This window comes from Dreissena polymorpha, chromosome 10 (assembly GCF_020536995.1).
Source record: "Dreissena polymorpha isolate Duluth1 chromosome 10, UMN_Dpol_1.0, whole genome shotgun sequence".
Taxonomy (NCBI): domain Eukaryota; kingdom Metazoa; phylum Mollusca; class Bivalvia; order Myida; family Dreissenidae; genus Dreissena; species Dreissena polymorpha.
In genome coordinates this window covers 43012346-43032180 of record NC_068364.1, presented here as the reverse complement: position 1 = coordinate 43032180, position 19835 = coordinate 43012346, and positions in this window count along the sequence as shown.

Here is a 19835-nt window from a genome sequence, read left to right as displayed (position 1 = left end):
CACCTATGAGGTATCATGTTGTAAAATTATAGTGTCTGAGATATAGCCCTAACAAGTTAGTGATAGACAAACGGATGGACGGTCTGATGCCAAATGCCAAAACTAAAACCCTTTCGCCTTTGGCATTTAAACAAGCACAACCCATTATCTGAGTAGTTAACACAATTTGCAAAACAAGAGCACCGCAAAACGGGTGCCACGCTCGGCTGCGGGTTGACAGTTTGGAATAAATGAAAGTTTGTCAGATTTTTTTTTAAAGGTCACAGTGACCTTGAACTTTTACATAGTGACCTTCAAATGGGTGTGACTTGTAAAACTCATCAAGGTGCAGCTACGTATGAAGTTTTAAAGTTGTAGGTGGAATAACTTTGATTTTTGAGCCAATGTTCAAGACCTTGACAAAATGTGAAGGTTGGTGGACGGCGGACCACGACGGACACGACGACGACAAGCCGGCTATGACAATACCTAGGATTTTCTCCAAAAACAGCCGAGCTAATTAGCAATACACACAAAAAACAGCAACACATACATTACTTTAGAATATAAAATGTCTGTTTTTTATAGTGTTGAGCTTATAAGGTCCGTTCCAAACAGTTAAGAAAGGCTTTTTTTGTCAACTAATGTCGATATATTGGATTGGTGAAATGCTTGCATCAAAATTGTGAGATGGCTGACATAGACCACACTGAAACAAGGAAAAAAAAACTTCACCATTTATAGGTTTTGATTGCAGAATAGCTCCATGAATTATTGCAGTATAACCACATGATTTATCGCAAAACACACTTTAATTTCATACTCTGTCTACAAAAAATAGGTCGAATGATAATAAATTAATGCAAAATTAAAAACGATTATGTCAATTGTAGTGGAATCGTAAACTTGTTAACATTCACTTAATACTACAATTTGAACCAACACATTTGCTCAAGCCATTTATGTCCGCCAATTACAAATAATTGCAAAGTATCTTGTGGAGCTTGTTTAAAATTGCATAAGAGTACGAATTGAATCTTCTAAAAACAAACCTCTTTAATCAATGATGGGTAATACTAAAAATACTTTTCCAAGTAATTAGTAACAATGAAATCATTGTTTAGTTAAGTGTGTCTTTCAGTTTCAGTTTACAATTTGTCATTATGAATAGACTTGCAAGCCTAAAATCTTCCTTGTTACTAAGAACACTGATTGTTATTAACTAGTGGTTGAAGTGTTCATTCTTGACTCTGTATTGAACCATTAAAGGGGCCTTTTCACAGATTTTGGCATTTTTTAACTTATTCATTAAATGCTTTATATTGATAAATGTAAACATTGGATCGTAAAAGCTCCAGTAAAAAATCAAGAATAAAATTAAAAAAAGGAAAAGAACATTGTCTGGAGCAAGTTTCGAACCAGTGACCCCTGGAGTCCTGCCAGAGTCCTGAAGTAAAAACGCTTTAGCCTACTGAGCTATTCCGCCGAGTACACATGCTTGACGTATTTTATACCTTATATAAGCAATCTTCGTAGTTTCACAAAATTTAACGACAAAAACAGAACTCTCCAAATTATTCAATCGTTTCGCGTTGCAACGCTTTATAATTTTTAGGTTTTAAAATCGTCAAAAGATGCATATAATGGCTATATTAGACCATGGTAAATGTTCAGTATTACTGTTTCCTCACAAATATCATAACTAAAACGAAAATGTGCGAATCTGAAACAACTTTTTTCAATTTTGTCAATTTACCAAAGCGTGAAAAGATCCCTTTAAATCACAATGTACCATGCTGGTCTTCAGACTGAAATCGAAAAAATAAAATAAAAATGCCTACACAAAAGAGAAAAAATGTGGAAATACAAATTACAAAACAATTAGTAAATAAAGAATCCATACAAGTGATTATACAATACTCTTAATATGTATGTGTTTCTTGTAGCCCATATCATACAGAACTGTCACAGACACTGACCCCCATGACACATATTTGGACACAGTCAAATTTAATCTAATTAAAATATTAATAAAAAATCTTCTTAATATACTAACTACATGTACTTAAGCAAAATATTACAAAGTGTCATAATTTTATGAAGCATGCATATATTTCTCAACACATGACAAATGACAAACAGACATAAGTTTGCAAAAATTGTTTGCCAAAAATGCCTCCCTTTATGATCTATTTTCATGATCTTTCTTAGGCTGCTGAGTGAAATTTGTCAAGCATTTAGTAAAAAAAAATATTTCAAGTTATTATATATTGAAGCACTCTCTCTTAGGCGGTTCCCATTAGCATCTGTTATGGCATTAGGCTCACTTGTGTTGGTGAAGGTCTTGAAGGCTGTATGCCTTTTTACTGCTGCCCGTGGTAATTGTGTTGTCAATGTTGTTACACTGCCCATCATTCCACTTCTCTTTGGCCTCTTTCATCTGATAAAGCAAGGCAGAGATGCAGAACTTGCCACATGATATGGTAGGAGAAGAGCAGGCCCCTGGGATGGATCCAGGCTCTGGTCATCACCATACCAAACAAGGGCAAGTTTAAGATATGCCAGAATTATCCAGCATAAGCCTCCTCATCCAAACCAGCATAGTCATATTAGGCATCATTCTCAAGCAATTAAAAGCAAAACAAACCGTTGGCAGAAGAGAATTATACTGTCAGGTCTGGGCAAAGTGACATGATGGCCTATGGCAGATTCAAGGGGGGGGGGGGGGGGGGGAATCGTCAAAATTGACAAATGTTGGTGCAAGTCATCCAATAACTCTACGTAAACGCCAACAGCACAGTACTTCTCAATTGATAGATAGGTGAATTCTTTAGAATACAGTGGACGTCCGACATGTATGTCTGCTCTAGACCGTCTTGTTTAACCTTTTCCTAAAGAAGATAATACAGGAGACCCTGAAAGACCACTACTGGTATCAGCCCAATCTTCGTTGATGGAATAACCATTTACAACTTGAGATTTGCTGATTACATTCGCCTTATTGGTGGAACTAGCAGTGAGCTCCAAGACCTTACCAATAGACTCTTTGCAAGAGCAAAACAGATAGAGGTCACCATTGAAAAGTCGGATACTATAATGAACAGCACGAACAACACCAGTGCAGTTAGCACCATAAACAGCGAGAAGCTGGAGGAGGTGTCTAGCTTCAAAACTTGGCAGCAACCCAGTCCAATAATGACATCAGTACTGCTAAGCGGCCAATACGACCCCAGCTTTGGCCAGACTTTACAAGTGGACAAGTAGTCTTCCCCGCCAAGTGCGTGATCGTTTTGAAGTGACTGGGCTCTGGTTAAAGTAGTTACATAGGTTGTTGCAGTATTTGGTCCATCTGTTTAAGCTTGCAGCATTCTTGGTCAGAAGGTCCCTATCATTGTCTGCTAAAACACTGGCCTTGGGCTGAATGATCTTCATGAGGGTCTTGAGGGTGCTCCGTACTGATGTCTATGGTCATGCCTTGTCAATATTGCTAAAATTGTCCTAAGACAATTTCTCATTTGCCTGTTTCATTTTCATTCTCACCTCCCTGTTCTCTTTCTGGTATTCTGTCTGAGAGTCCAGGCTGGTGTACTTCTCATGCCTCAGCTCTCTTCTGTCCATGATCTCGGTCGTCACACATGGATTTTTCTCTCTTCAAAGAACTTCTTTGGCCAATGACAGAAGGACTTTATTGATGTTGTGTATGTGTCTTATTGTCAAAGATGTTCTGGGCTGCAACCTTGCAACTTATATGTACTTTGACTGCGTCTGCTTTGTTGGCATTGTTCAGTTTCAGTCAAATCTAATGAAGTGGTCCTTGGTAATGCGCTTCTTCTTTAACTTATTTAACTTCAGCTTGATGATGTCGAGGACTAACTTACTAAATCATGGTCACTACTAATGTTTGCTTGCCTGTTTATTTAAACCAGTATGTAAGTAATATAATACAGTTAATAATATACATGAAACTGTTGTTGTTACTTTGCATTGCCTAAATACAACAATGTGTTCAATTTCATTTGCGGTCAATGGCCTTAATGCATACAATAATGGAAACAATCTAGGTCAAAACATTTGGACAGCTACAATAAAACAAGAGGGTTAACACACATCCTTGTTGACTGAGAGTACTGGGAGAGTGGTTTGCTTGGAATAGCAGTTCATTAAGATTGCATGGTATTTCTAAAAAAGTTCCTCTTGATTTCATAGAAATACATTTTAAATGTAATTTACTAGTACCACACATCTTTCCCTCTCACTGTCATGTCATGTTAAAGATACATACTTATGTGTACTGGAAACCAATTATAGAAATGTTGAAGTTAGCTGGTATGGTGGTGGTAGTGAAATTTGTCTGAAGCACCACAGTTAAGCATGAATATGTTTTAAAATTATTTACAATTAAGATAACAGCATGCTTTGCACAAGAAATAGCCTTTAAGATCAGGGCTTTTTTCCTTCTTAGAGAATGGCCGTGAAGGGCCATTTCACAATTTTGACATGGACATTTGACAAATCTAGTAAGGCCATGTTACTTGATGACAAGAGATGTGCCCCCTACTGCGCCTTGAAGCCGCACTGCAGCTATTTTGAAAAACAAGATTACATTTTAAATGTTAAGGTCACAGTGACCTTGACCTTTGACCTAGTGACCTCAAACCATGTTTGATTGTAGATCTCCATGAGATGCATGCACATTTGAAGTTTAAAGAACATAGACCAAAGAGTTTTCATTTCATGAGCAAGGTTAAAGGTTTGGGACAGAGAGACACACCTACAATGACAGACTAGACTAGACTAGACTAGACTAGACTAGACTAGACTAGACTAGACTAGACTAGACAGACAGACAGACAGACAGACAGACAGACAGACAGACAGACAAACAGACAGACAGACAGACAGACAGACAGACAGACAGACCAAAACAATATTCCCCCAATCATTTGATCCGAGGGCATAAAAATGGCCATTTTCAGCTGTAAAAATGTGTAAATTTTTACAAGTTTGTGACTCGTTTTTTACTTTTTACACAATTTTTCAAAGTTTGCTACTCATTTTTCACAATTTTGAAAAAATCGCGACCAATTTTTTCACAAAGTGCGGGGCCAAGGCCGCTTTACAAAATCAGGAAAAAACAAGAGCTGTTTGTAAAACATGCATGCCCCCCATATGGGCTCTCAGTTGTAGTGACAGCCATTGTGTGAGTATGTTTTTGTCACTGTGACCTTGACCTTGGACCTAGTGACCTGAAAATCAATAGGGGTCATCTGCCAGTCATGATCAATGTACCTATAAAGTTTCATTATCCTAGTCATAAGCATTCGTGAGTTATCATCCGGAAACCATTTTACTATTTCAGGTCACCATGACCTTGACCTTTGACCTAGTGACCTGAAAATCAATAGGGGTCATCTGCGAATCATGATCAATGTACCTATGAAGTTTCATGATCGTAGCCATTAGCGTTCTTGAGTTATCATCCGGAAACCATTGTACTATTTCAGGTCACCGTGACCTTGACCTTTAATATTGTGACCTGAAAATCAATAGGGGTCAACTGTTATGATCAATCTACCTATCAAGTTTCATGATCCTAGGCATAAGTGTTTTTGAGTTATCACCCGGAAACCATTTTACTATTTCGGGTCACTGTGACCTTCACCTTTGACCTAGTTACCTGAAAATCAATACGGGTCATCTGCGAATCATGATCAATCTACCTAGGGGTCATCTGCCAGCCATTATCAATCTACCTACTGTAATACTTAGACACTTCTAAGTTGTCAGGATAGAACAAACGACCGAGTTAAGGTTTAACAAATCTATTCAAATCGTAGAACACGACTTAAGAAGTTTGGTTTACGAATAAATAACTATAAGTATGATGAAGGTGCGCAGCATCACTGTTACTTGATTACTATTTTAAATAACTTAAAAGAATACTTAAGAGTTTACAGAACTATTCCCTACCATTATGATGGCTTAAGCGGGTAGGTTTCCGACTTTTAAATGACGTGGATTTTGAGTCATTGACCGAGGTGAAGAATCCGTGATGCTGCGCGCTATTTATAGTGAAGATGCTTTAGGATTCCGAAACTTAGGCGTCCCAACCAATCAACGTGCACTTAGTCAAACTCAACTCTCGACATCAGTATAGTGTGTATGTGTCCCTTTACATTAAGAAGAGTGTCAGCGCCAGAACATAATTTTGCACTTAAAGGCTGTATTATCATATTTAGAAGTTACTACGATATTGCATTCTGTGCACTCATATATTTTAGATCATATAATTATTTTTGTTAAAAAACCTGATATATGCCTTGACAACAATATTATAATTTGCTTTTGAAATTGACCTTTAAACATGTAAATGCATACAGCTTTAAACAAGCCGTCGTGCCAGCAGTGGAATCGTAACCTCACTTTAATGCATTGCAACAAGCCGTCGTGCCAGCAGTGGAATCGTAACCTCACTTTAATGCATTGCACTCCAACATCGCTAATTATCAAGGTCAGTTCATGGTCAGTAACATAAATTGTCATATCAACACTATTGCATTTGCAATGCGAATGTGAAGTTTGTTTTGATCAGAAATATATTAAATGAAGATATACAGGGCTATCATTATGGTATGTCAATCATAGATTCTTTATGTGTTTTAAACAAATGAATGATGAGTACCATATTAATTTCATTAGAAATTGTTCACCATATAGACCAATCCATTAAGCATGAGCGCAATGACAAACAATACTATTAATAATGGAATCAAATAACAATGTGCAACAAACCACTAAAACATGTCTGTTTTAAGAACGCTTGCATTAAATTTTTCATTCTTCTTGTGTTTTTCTATTCTGTAAATAAAGATATCTGAGCAAATATCCAATAAAGCAAAATAAGCCACGAAATCTGGAGCAACCCGTAATTCATTATCTTGTGATGCAGCTAAGAACTGCGCAGAAAAAGGTATTCGCTTTACCGTATTTAACTATGTATACCGCGCACCCTTGTATAACGCGCACCCAATTTTTAAAAGCCAAAATGGAGAAAAAAAAAAGAATTTAAGACCAAAACAACTAGCAATAAGACCGAAAATGGCCGCCATTTTTACTATTGCACAATCAATAATCCGGTTCATTGAAAAGCTTAATTTTGTATCCACCAATAGGAAGCATCATTATGATATGGAGCATGGGTTGCATAGCACTATATTTTTCTGACAATTTTGTAATTTCCCAACAACAAATTAACAGTCCTCGTGCATTTCATGTAAAACATGGCAAATAAGAAATCATGTACATCATGTAGTTCTTCCTCGGGGAAAGCCTGGGCTTTTAATTTGAAGATGAATAAAGACAATAGCAAATGAACGTTTAACAGAACACTGTTGAACGTTCAATATTTATACACACTGAGGTGCGATTGCATATTTTCACATTCTCAAATGTCAAATAGTGTCTCAAATGCCAATTTGCGTCTCAACAAGTTGTGGCTCACATTTTATTCAAATATTTAAATTTTTGTCCAAACTGTTGCTACCCCGTTTGTACATACTTTGCACAATATTTGTTGTTTCGACAACAGCCCCTTCACTCTATAAGATTATAGGTTGTAGTTTTCTGTAGTTGTCTGAAATAACAAAATGGCGGCTTTTACGCTCATTTACGTTTAGGAACTGACATTTTCACATTTTTTCAACCAGGATTGCTTCGTACCAATGTATAAAGCGCATCAACTTTTTAATGGGAAACTTTGAGGTAAAAAACTGCGCGGTATACATGGTAAAATACGGTATTTGATCTTATAGATTAAACTTTTGATCGTTATCAACACTGACCACAATCAAATCCGTATATCTGTGTTAAAGATATTTCTTGTTCATTGTGCCACGGTCATTTTCTAAAATCATTCCAGGGGAATTCTATTAAATACCTGAACATTTATTCCTCAGTCATTTGGTTATATTGCATGATTATTGTTATTTAAGATGTTTCATGTGTTTTGTTCAAATTAGGGGCAGACAATTTCCCCATTCTCAATCTCAAAAAGGTTACCTTTTTTCCTAAAAGACTGCCTAATCATCCCAATTGAAGGTTCCCAAAAATAAATGGATACATAAATTTCAACATTTAGTTTATTTCTCTATCAATCTCTATCAGTTAACATAAGTAAAAATAGAATTGAAAACATTTTTATTCTCAATATTCAAGTATTTGTTGGCAAGAAAAACAAGTTCAATTCTACAAATTTGTCAAAACAACGCGATTTCCAGATGCAAAGGGCCCCTGCCCCATTAACAAAATGGTGAGAACTGCATGCACACAGTGTCAGAATAGAAATGAAGTGTGCTGGATTTCAAAACATGGTATTGGTTAGGTTCTGTAAAGGACATTGTAATTGTATATGATAATTTATATAAACATTGAATATGTTTACATTTTCAAAGCAACTCAGTATTGATTATATGTATTTTTGAACAGAGCAATTGAAACACGGTAATCATTCTAAAGCATCTTGCTTGTGTAATCAATACTTATTCTTCAAATATGATAATAAAGCTGTCAACAATTTACGAGAACAAATTTTGCTTAAATTACAGGTTGTTTTCTTGCAAAATTAACAAGATGTGTTTTTGAAACACAATGTCCCCCTATATGACACTCAAAATGTGCAGGTCCATGAGATACACATGCATTTCAAATATAAAATTGCTAGCTTCAATATTGCAGAAGTGACATTACATGAGTAATTTTGACCCATATATTTAACCTTGAAGGATGACCTTGACCTTGACCTTTCATCACTCAAAATGTGCACTTCCATGAGATACACATGCATGCCAAATATCAAGTTGCTATCTTCAATATTGCAAAAATATTCATAAAATAAGCGATTTGGGCCACATATATTTTACCTCTGACCTTGAAGGATGACCTTGACCTTGACCTTTCACCACTCAAAATGTGCAGCTCCATGAGATACGCATGCATGCCAAATATCAAGTTGCTATCTTCAATATTGCAAAAGTACTCATAAAATTAGTGATTTTGTCCACATTATTTTGACCTCTGACCTTGAAGGATGACCTTGACCTTTCACCACTCAAAAGGTGCAGCTCCATGAGATACACATGCATGCCAAATATCAAGTTGCTATCTTGAATATTGAAATACTGCAAAAGTGTACATTAAAAGAGCGATTTTGACCCATATATTTGACCTTTGACCTTGAAGGATGACCTTGACCTTAAATTTTCACCACTGAAAATGTGCAGCTTCATGAGATACATATGCATGCCAAATATCAAGTTGCTATCTTCAATATTGCAAAAGTTATTGCAAATGTTAAAGTGGCGCAAACCAACCAACAGACCAACCAACAAACAGGGCAAAAACAATATGTCCCCCACTACTGTAGTGGGGGACATAAAAAGTTATTGCTCAGAAGATCTATAGATTTGGGACAAATTTTTTTCATACAACTCTTTATAAAAATTCAAATGATACTAACAATCATATAAATTATAGTTATATACTTCATATAACAAGACTATTGCCAAGGAATAAAACTCCTCTACCTACGCAGGATCCACCTTTTTCAGCAATATTTGTAGTTGATTTCTTGCCATAGAAACCAGAATTCTTGACGTAGAAACAAAATGAAATGACGTGCATATTATCCATATTGCCATCTATCCAAGATTCATGAAAAACATATGAAGAACTTTTAAAGTTATCGCAGGATCCACCATTTTCAGCAATATTTGTAGTCTATATGTTGCCATAGTAAAAAGAATTCTTGACGTAGAAACAAAATGAAATGACGAGCATAATCTTCATATTGTGATTTCTCCTTATTGCCATCTGTCCATCATTCATCATATTGTTATTTGTCCATCATTCAAGTTTCATGAAAAATATGAAGAACTTTTAAAGTTATCACATGATCCAGAAAAGTGTGACAGTCACTCTTCGGTTTCACCGGTAGGGGACAAATAATCATTTGACATGTCTTCCCAAATATGGATATCTTTTACCATTTTGCTTCGGGATGTGGTCATTTAACGGACTGGTACATACGGCTGAAAAATGCCTGAATAATCAGGTAATGTCTTCGAAATAAAATTCAATTTCACAAAATAAAACAGTTACAATTATGATTAACCACAGACAAGCATTACTTAAAGGTAACAACTTCAATAAACCAAATTATTTACAACAAAATCCCACTAGTTAGCTTACCTGAGTAATGTATTTCAAATGGGTTTAGAGCAAAACATTATTTTGCCTATACAGTTTATATTAAATATTAAACTAACCATGAGAACCTGTGGTTTGACAAGTTTTGGCACATGGGGAACATAATTTGCTTAGGACCACTATCTGATGTCACATACCAAATATCAACGCTCTAATCCATGTGGTTACAGAGATTTTTTTAAAGTTAGCAGTGACAAAATTTCCCCAAAAAGCCCAATTTAAAAAAAAAGAGTTTTTAAAATTGAAGTCTCTTATCACTAAATAATAGTTTCTTATCTCGATCTAGATCTCAACTTTATTTTTTGACAATAAATAATTCCTAAATTTGCCACTTTTATTCATAAAAAAAAATCCCAATTTGACCAGACATCTTGTCCAAAATAGCTAGAAAACCCCCTGAACATGCACTTAAAAACAATATTAAATCTGTTACTTATAATCATATATATATATATAATGCTTAATTTTTTCCTAATTTTACTGTTTATCGCGCTATTTTTCCCAATTTCACGGTTTATTGCGCTATTTTTCCCAATTCAAATGGCACAGGCTGTAACAAATAAAAGCAAAACAAATCACTGGTTAGTTAGTAGCATGGACAGTATGTAATGTCTTCTATATATATCTATAACAAAAGTAGCCCCGCCCCTTGACAGTCATGTAAATTGATGAATCAAATAATTTGAACAACCTTGGTAGAAGATTTCTCAAGGAATGGCTGTGTTTATTTCAAACTTGCTATTTAAAAAGCTTTCGCCTAATTTTGAAAAAAAAATGAGTTGCGCCTAAAAAATATTAAATAGCTACCAACTTCAGTGCCTTCAGCGCTTTGATTTCATCAAGATTAATTTAAAAAAAATGTGACTTTAAAGTGGTATCAAGGCATTTTGTTCCAGAGTGAAAACATGTTGTTTTTTTCTTACATTTGACCAGGTGACTTTGCGTTTGTACAGATTTGGCTCATATTCGCAAAGGTATTTTCAGTGTATACATCCTGACCAAGTTTTGTGAAAATGTTCTGAACATTAGTTTTATGAAAATACAATGTTTTTGTAAAATATCATGGGCCTTTTAAAAATTGTGACATTTTTGTGACACAATTGTGAAACTGTTGATCCCATGATGGTTGAATGAGGACCAGTTAAAGCAAACTTCATAATGATGCTGTACATTGGAGTTTAGTTTAAACCTATGTATTTCAGCTTGATTGCATCGAAAGCATAAGTCTTATTTGAAACTCTCTCAATTCAGTTTTCTGGGACTAGAACCAGTACTTGGTGTTTATTGCGTAGATCTAAAGAACGCATCCACAGTGGTGATCGAACCCGTGCTTTCTCGGTTGCTGGGCGCACACCATTTCCAGTACGCCACGGCGGCGACCTTTTTAAATTTTGGACCAAAATGCATCCATAAGTTAGGTTCATAAGGCAAATTAGAAATAATTGCTCATATTGATGTATGACAAGCATTAAATATAATGATAACAATTGTGTATGCAGTCATATACAAGTGAGTACTATAATGTCATATATTGAGTAAGATATAACAAAGAACATCGTAGTTTATGACTAGTTTATTACACATAATTTGCGGAGATTGTTTACATTGTATAGTAAGTGTACAAATTGAATCTTTTAGAAAACACTCTTTAAACATTGATGAGTTTTCATACACAAAATATGTCTAAGTATATTATTAAGTCACAATAACTGGAGTGTTAATCTGAGTGTTTCCTTCAGAAATCACTTCGTGTCAGATAAAGATTTCTCATAACCAATAGACAAGCCAGCCTAAAATCTCCTTGTTAAGGAGAACACTCTAAGTCATTATTTAGTTGGTAAAGTGTGCAAACATGTCTCTCTCATAAGCCAGCCTTAAATCTTCCTTGTTAAGGAGGACACTGTTAGTCATTATTTAGTGGGTGAAGTGTGCATACATGTCTCTGTATTGAACCACTTAAATAATATCTACAAAACATCCTCCTTCAGTATGAATGTTAACACCGAAAAATCATCTTACTACACTGAATACTTAAACAATTAGTACACAGTGCCAAAATATTTAAAGAAGTATATATATATATAGTATATATATAAGCCGTGCTATTTTAAAAGGGGTTAAATGTGTGTGCGTAAAGTGTCATCCCTGATTAGCCTGTACAGACCGCACAGGCTAATCAGGGACGACATTTTCCATAAAAACTAAATTTTCGCTAAGAAGAGACATTCTTGAAAACAAAACTATTATTAAAGCGGAAAGTGTCATCCTTGGAACAACACTTTTCCCACATTCATGAAACCCCCTTTGTACAGATACCAGCCCATATATAAATCAACAACGGAAAATACAGTCCACTCTCGTTATCTCGAAGTCGAAGGGAACAAGAAAAAATATCGAGATAACGAGAGTTCGAGATATCCGATTAGGCGTTTTCAAAGAAAAAAGGAGACGAAAATTTACCTTGTTTTTTAACACCTTAATACTTGCTAAGTGGTCTTACTAAAGCCGTCACCGTGTGGCATAATACTCTCTACCTGATATATACGCGTTTTTACTAAGCACGATTAATTTTGCTATTTAACTGCTTAAAATGTCATTTTAAGTATAACAGAATTGCATGAACACATGCGGTTTTAATTTTTCTTAACTGTCGAGTAAACATCCGGTTATGTTGCTATTTAAAGTTATGATGCAATTGACGTCCAATCAAGACGAGGGTTTTCAATCTGAACATGCGTAAATCACGTTCCGGAATACTGAACTGTACATGTACATTTTGTAGTTTGAAATGCAAAGTTCAATCGACCGACAACTCAAAATATTCTTTCAAGAGGGGCCATGATAATGACTGTTAAAATTCAATGATAGAACAACATTCTGCAGATGTGCGACGGTTTATATACGCAAAAATATGACCCAATGCATTTTGGAATGTTGTTTGTAAAAACAATTAGTCTTTCGGCCTTTCAGCAAACTGTGTATTAATTGCAGTTAATTGATGTTAAAGTGACAGTTAAAAAAGTGACAGGCCTTACCCAAGTGTTAATGGCTAACGACATTACACATGTGAGATCATTGATAAAATTAACGGATCAATTTCCTTCCGCACAGTATCGGGAGCAGCCGGGCGAAGCGGGACGGTAGAGTATCAAAGAAAACATTTCTCACCTTTTGTCGACACTTCCAGTTATTCGCACTTCGAGATAAACCACAGTAAATACATGTAAAATCGGGACTCGGGACAAAATTTTATATCGACATATCGAATTATTCGACATAACGAAAATCGAGATATGTGATGTTTATTTATATAGATAAAGAAGGAAAAAAGTTGGGACATTGAGCTTTCATCGACATATCGAGAATATCGAGATATCCGATGTCGAGATAACGAGAGTGGACTGTATGTCAAACAGCCGTAACTCTGCAAAAATTGGTCATCCAAAATAATTCCTTCCTTTATGATCACATAATTACATGTACATATGATGGTACTTCAGTTGTCAAACTTTGATTACTTTTGTTCACGCATTAAAAGGAGAGTTCAGTAACACAAGTTATTATAATTTTCATATATATTCTACAAAATAAACTAGAAGTGTGTCACATACACTGATGCCCCCATGGTTCATGTTCCGACACCAAACAAATCTACTGACCACAATTATTCTACAAATGGCAAAAAACACAAAGGGCCATAACTCAGCACAAATTGGTGGCTGTCAAAATTCTGTTCTTTATGATCATTGGTGTAATTAAACTATGGAAGTTAGGGAAAGATTCACACAGAAGTAAAAGGGGAAATATTAAAACACATTTTGAGACTATATATAAATTTGTATTCTTTAGTGGACAAAACAGACAAAAGGCCATAATTTGCAACACTCCACATATCAAAATTCCTTTCTTTAATATAATTTACATATTAGGCTTCTCGTCAGTGCTTAATCAGCTCAGAAGGAAATTGTCCACCCAGGCAAATGAAGGCCATATGACCATGGTTTACCATGGTAGACCACATTTTGTTAAATGACACCACAGTCTTTGACCATGGTCATCATGACCATGGTTGACCATAGCACAATACCATGGTCAACCATGGACAAATACCATGGTCGACCATGGTTGACCATGGACAAAGACCATGGTGCCATTTAACAAAACGTGGTCGGGCATAGTCATCTGACCATGGTCTACCATGGTAGACCATAGTAAAATGGCCTTCCTTTGGTAAAACGGCACCCGTACGGTCTGAAGTGGTTTCGACGGAAAAAGGCTTATGATAACTGCTGGAATTTCTGCAGGAATTTTCTGGAGAATTACAGGAAAAAGGTCAGGCAAGCCTGATAGTTCTTTTTTTTAAACCAAAACTAGAAATTAAAGGCAGTTTTACTTAAAAAATTAACTTGTTGGCATTGAACACTTGTGTGGAAAGGCTCATAGTCCTGAAGGGATGTGTCCAGGGCCATTGAATTACTGAAAGAACTTAAAGATAAAATTCAACATTGTAATAAAACCATTAGAATTGCTGACAGTCTTCATTGGCATGTTGTCCAACAGGTAATGAGTATGAAATGATTGGTTATGTTTTTGATTCTGTTGATGACAAAAACATTCATAAAGCAGAGGAAAGAGTGATACAATGTAGCAAAATTGGGAAACACAGTATATATTATGTGAAGTTGGAATAAGACATCAATTTGGGAATAAATTGTGTTTTATCGAAGGTGCATACTATGCAGTTTTATATGTTGTATTTATTTAGTTTGACAAATTATAATGAACACAGATACTTGCATATATAATAGCATCATTGAAATTAATTTTACTGGCAAACTGGATTTTTTATTGATTTAAAAAAATCCTAATGAAATAAAACTGTGTCCATGAGGGGCATTACAAATACAGTTAAAATTATGAACTGTTAATGATAAAGTCATGGAAAATTGTTTATTAAGCTTGTAGTGTAGAAAAAATATTACAAAAATAAATTCGGATCATAAAATGAATAGTTTTGTTTGAGAAAATTATGAAATGAATAGTTTTATTTGAGAAAATCACCAAAATAATGTCCATTCCCAGTTTGATGTCATATTCCAAATTCACATAATACAATGTTTTAAGATGATATCAAGAACCCAAACATGTACAACAATTAACATTATAGCATATTTTATGTAAATGAAAATTAAACACCATGGGAACACTAAAAAGAAAATAAAATAAAAGTAACTTTGTCGATCATGGTCCATGTTTTAATTTACCATGGCCAACCACGGTCTATCTTTTGTCACCATTGCCTACCATGGTCCACATTTCTTGTGACCATGTCCAACCATGATCTGTCTTTTGTCACCATTGCTGACCATGGTTAACCATGGTCACCATTGACGACCATGGTCCATGTTTTTTGTGACCATGGTAAACCATGGTCCTGATCATGTTCCACCACGGTTTTTGATGGCTGACAATCAAATACCATGGTCAACCATCAAAAACCAGGGTGACCATGGTCTAACATGGTCATCGTTTCGCCTGGGCACTCCCAGAGATTTCCCTGCCTTCAGACTGCGCAATTTCTACTCCACTTCTGCCTTTAGTAAGCACAGACTATCGTCGACCGCTTTCAGGTCTGAGATCGTTCAAAGCAGGTTGTTAAATTGGTCGCTGGATTAGATTCGAACACAAAACTATAGAGGCCGCGTGATGATGTTACATAACAAATATTAAAACTGTGCTATTTTGTTTTGGTGCTGTTTGGAGGAGATGTCCTTTTAAGCTAATTTACAACTGACCTCTCACAAGTGACAACAGACGACACGCCGTTCACCAGCTACTACCATAGCTTATCGCATTTGTGCTTAGGTGAGTTAAAAAAGAACAAGCACGTTCTAGCCAAATAAATTGTGTTGTAGGTGGGTGCAAATCTTTTGATAGAAAGGTATACTCATAATAAATAAGTATAGGGTAATTGTTTTATGTATTCTCCCAATTGCTCATTGATATTTTTACACCCATAAAATTTCATGTTAAAAACTTGTATTTTATCTGAGATATAGCCTTGAAAGGTAACATCATACAAAAACAACAAAGGGCAATAACTCTTAGTTAAGAAAATGCAGGGTTATGGTTATTGTTCATGTCACTTCAATCCATTAATTTCCACACATCTATGAATTATCGTATCTGACATATAACTCTGAAAAGTTCCAATGTACAAAAACAACAAAGGAAAATAACTCGTTAGTCATGGCACTACTCCTAATTAATATTGATATAATACCTATGAAGTTTCATGTTGAAGTCGTGAATGGTATATAGACCTGAAATGTTACATGTTACAAAAAACAAACAAACAAATGGCAATAATTCGTATTAAAGAAAGTTCGAATTATGGTTATTGTGAATGGCACTTTTCCTCATTGATATCTACACACCCACGAAGTTCATTTTTGATATCTTATATAGTTTCTGAGATATAGCCCTAACAAGTTTTGCGACAGACGGATGGACGAACTGACGGACTGACAGACTGATAGAAAAAAGCCATTTCTATATCCATCCGCCTTGGCGGGGGATAAAAAGGACCATTATTCTGCCTAAAAAATGTTTCAGTTAAAAATCTGTAAAATCATATACATATTAAAGCCATCCAACTGTGAAAGATTGAGAGAGATATACCCAGTAGTTATAAAACATGAGTACACAGAAAAGTTCCAAGACAGACGTCAGGTTTTTTGTTCATTCAAAAACGGGTCTGGTAATTGGTCCCATTCCCGATGGAAAAAAAAGTATATTTGAGCTAAAAATTCACAATGGAAGATTTCACACACAAAAAATCATTGTTTTTTTTAAATCCCGATATTTTGTTCATCTCACATCCATATAAGTTCAACCGTAGTAAATATAATACTGAAAACACTCGTATTCTCAATATTGAAGCATTTTTTAGTAAAACATACCGGTCCCAAATTGGAACATAGACAAACACTGATAACATAGCAGGACAAAGAGGGTTTGTTAATTGTCTTCTCTGCCCTTGACTTTTGCAACATATAAACTATATTTATTCGGACAAAAACATCCATACTTTATTTGATATTAACTCTATCATTATAAATAAACTGTACTGTGAATAATGCAATGATATACCACCCCATATTTACATCCGTGAAATACCAACCCATATTAACATCAGTGAAATACCACCCAATATTTACATCAGTGAAATACCTGCCATATTGACATCAGTGAAATACCAACCCATATTAACATCAGTTGAATACCAACCTTTCTTTACATTAGTGACATACTAACCAATATTAACATCATTAAAATACCACACCAGATTTACAACAGTGGAATATCACAAATAACTTTAGATATATGTTGGATGCAGAACATGTATTTTTGTTGCCGTTGTGTTATGTCTGATTGCAAAACATTATTGTGAATATTTATATTGTATGTAGATGCAATCACGAAATAAAATGTGTTTAAAAAAACATAAATAATAAATATAAAAAAATATATAAATAATGGTATGCTGATGGGGCAAATGTCCTGTAAAAAGCCTTATTGCAGCATTATCTCAGCACTCCAAATCAAACATATATTTACGTCTATAAACTGCCATATTTCCATTACTTAACTACTTTAAATAGTCATAGCTACGCAAACATCCATAATTATAATTATGAATTTAATATCCTGGGCCTGGCAGATATCGTCGAATTGTTTGCGTGAAATCTACTAACGTTTACATGGGAGGCAGATGCAAAAACATGAACATGCAAAACATAAACATGTGCGCAATTATATCTGCCATACATTTTCTCTCTGCATACAAAAATGGTAAAAAATCTAGGTCAAAACCCCTGGATAGGACAGCTACAGCAAAACACAAGGTCATCACACATCATTGTTGACTGCGAATACTTAGATAGTGGATGGCTGGAAATAGCAGTAAATTAAGATTACATCCGTTTTCTGAATTACTGGTAGTGGATCTTGACTGACTTCATAGAAATACATGTAGATTATAGGCCAGCTAAATTATTTTTCCAGTTGTTAACATAAGTCTGTGCACTCAATAATATTTAACAAAGCTTTTTCTGTTCAACTATTGCATTCAAGTACAAATAGTTATAAAAATGAATGCTTATAATTGCATTTAGTATGCAATATAGAGTACAATGTATTTAATCTCTATAGTATTGTAGACTCATAATAAAACGATGGCTTTTCTTACATTAATTCCAGGAGATTTCTACTTAGAGTAATATGAAGCTTTGACTTTAAGTGTATCAAGGGATCTTGTTTTAAACCCCAAGTGATTCAGATGTGAAGTCATCAAAGATATCATTGTAATACATGTTGTGGACAAGTTTCATGAAGATTGAGTCATAAATGATGCCTATACAGTGTTCACAAGGTGACTATTGATGACGCAAAAGGCTAGAAAGAGGACAGACACATGGCGATAACACAAGCCTTGTCTTGACATAATTGACAGCACTCAATAAGTAATTTGAGATGCTTATAGACACTTGAAATTATGACAATATTTCAGCACATTGAAAGGTTCCACGGGACTTTTTATTATTTTGTTATTTTGCCGGTCTGACACTGATGCGGTTTTAAATGGACTAATCGACATTACTCCCAAACAAGATGTTTAACAGACAACCTTATTTTTGATTCCTTCTCTTTATGATACTGTGTTACAATTGCACCTTGTAAACATAGGAAACATTATATTACATCATAAATAAAACAACACTTAAATATCATATATATTGTAACAATGTGTCCAGCCATTGTTCAATGTAGTTTACATTCGCATATGAATTATTACTAGGGATGCAAGAGGTAAACTGGTTAACCTACCGAAACGACCAGTTAACCGGTTAAATTTTTGGGAAAAGGTTAACCTAGAAAAAATGATTGTCAATGTGGACAAATATTTGATTACGTTTTTTTCATGGAATAATTCGTACGATTTTACTTTTTTCGCGTGACATACTGCCAACTTGCGCTGGCGTCTAGTTATAAAAACACGCCGCACCATCGACCGTAATAAATAACGTGTTGACAATCGAATTAATAAAGCAATTAATCAATACCTTTGTGATAACAAATAAGCGGTACGTTTTGATAACTGACACTTTTGTGGTTTTTTTACTCGCGAAAATTTAACTAACGAACTGCGGGTAGTAGGAGCTATTAGCGAAGATGTAATTGACACATTTATTGAACTCGCGATAAAAAAACAGTTGAGACATTGGACGGCTTATTTTGATGTTTTTTGTAACCAATATCCAAAACCGATTGCTCGCGAAAATAACGTGTTTAACAATTGTATCACGAATTGCATTCCTAGTTAAAATCTGGACGAGTTAACGTTGTTTTTGTTTATCAAAAATTAAGATCCTTATGATAATTTACGTCAAACGATTCCACCATTACCGCCCGATGCAAGTTTTATTTAAGAAAGCAAACTATTTATTAATTTAATAATTAAACATCAATTGAAAATATTTTAAAAAATAAAACCGTTACATTAAGCATTTGTGTCATTGCTTAAAATGTGT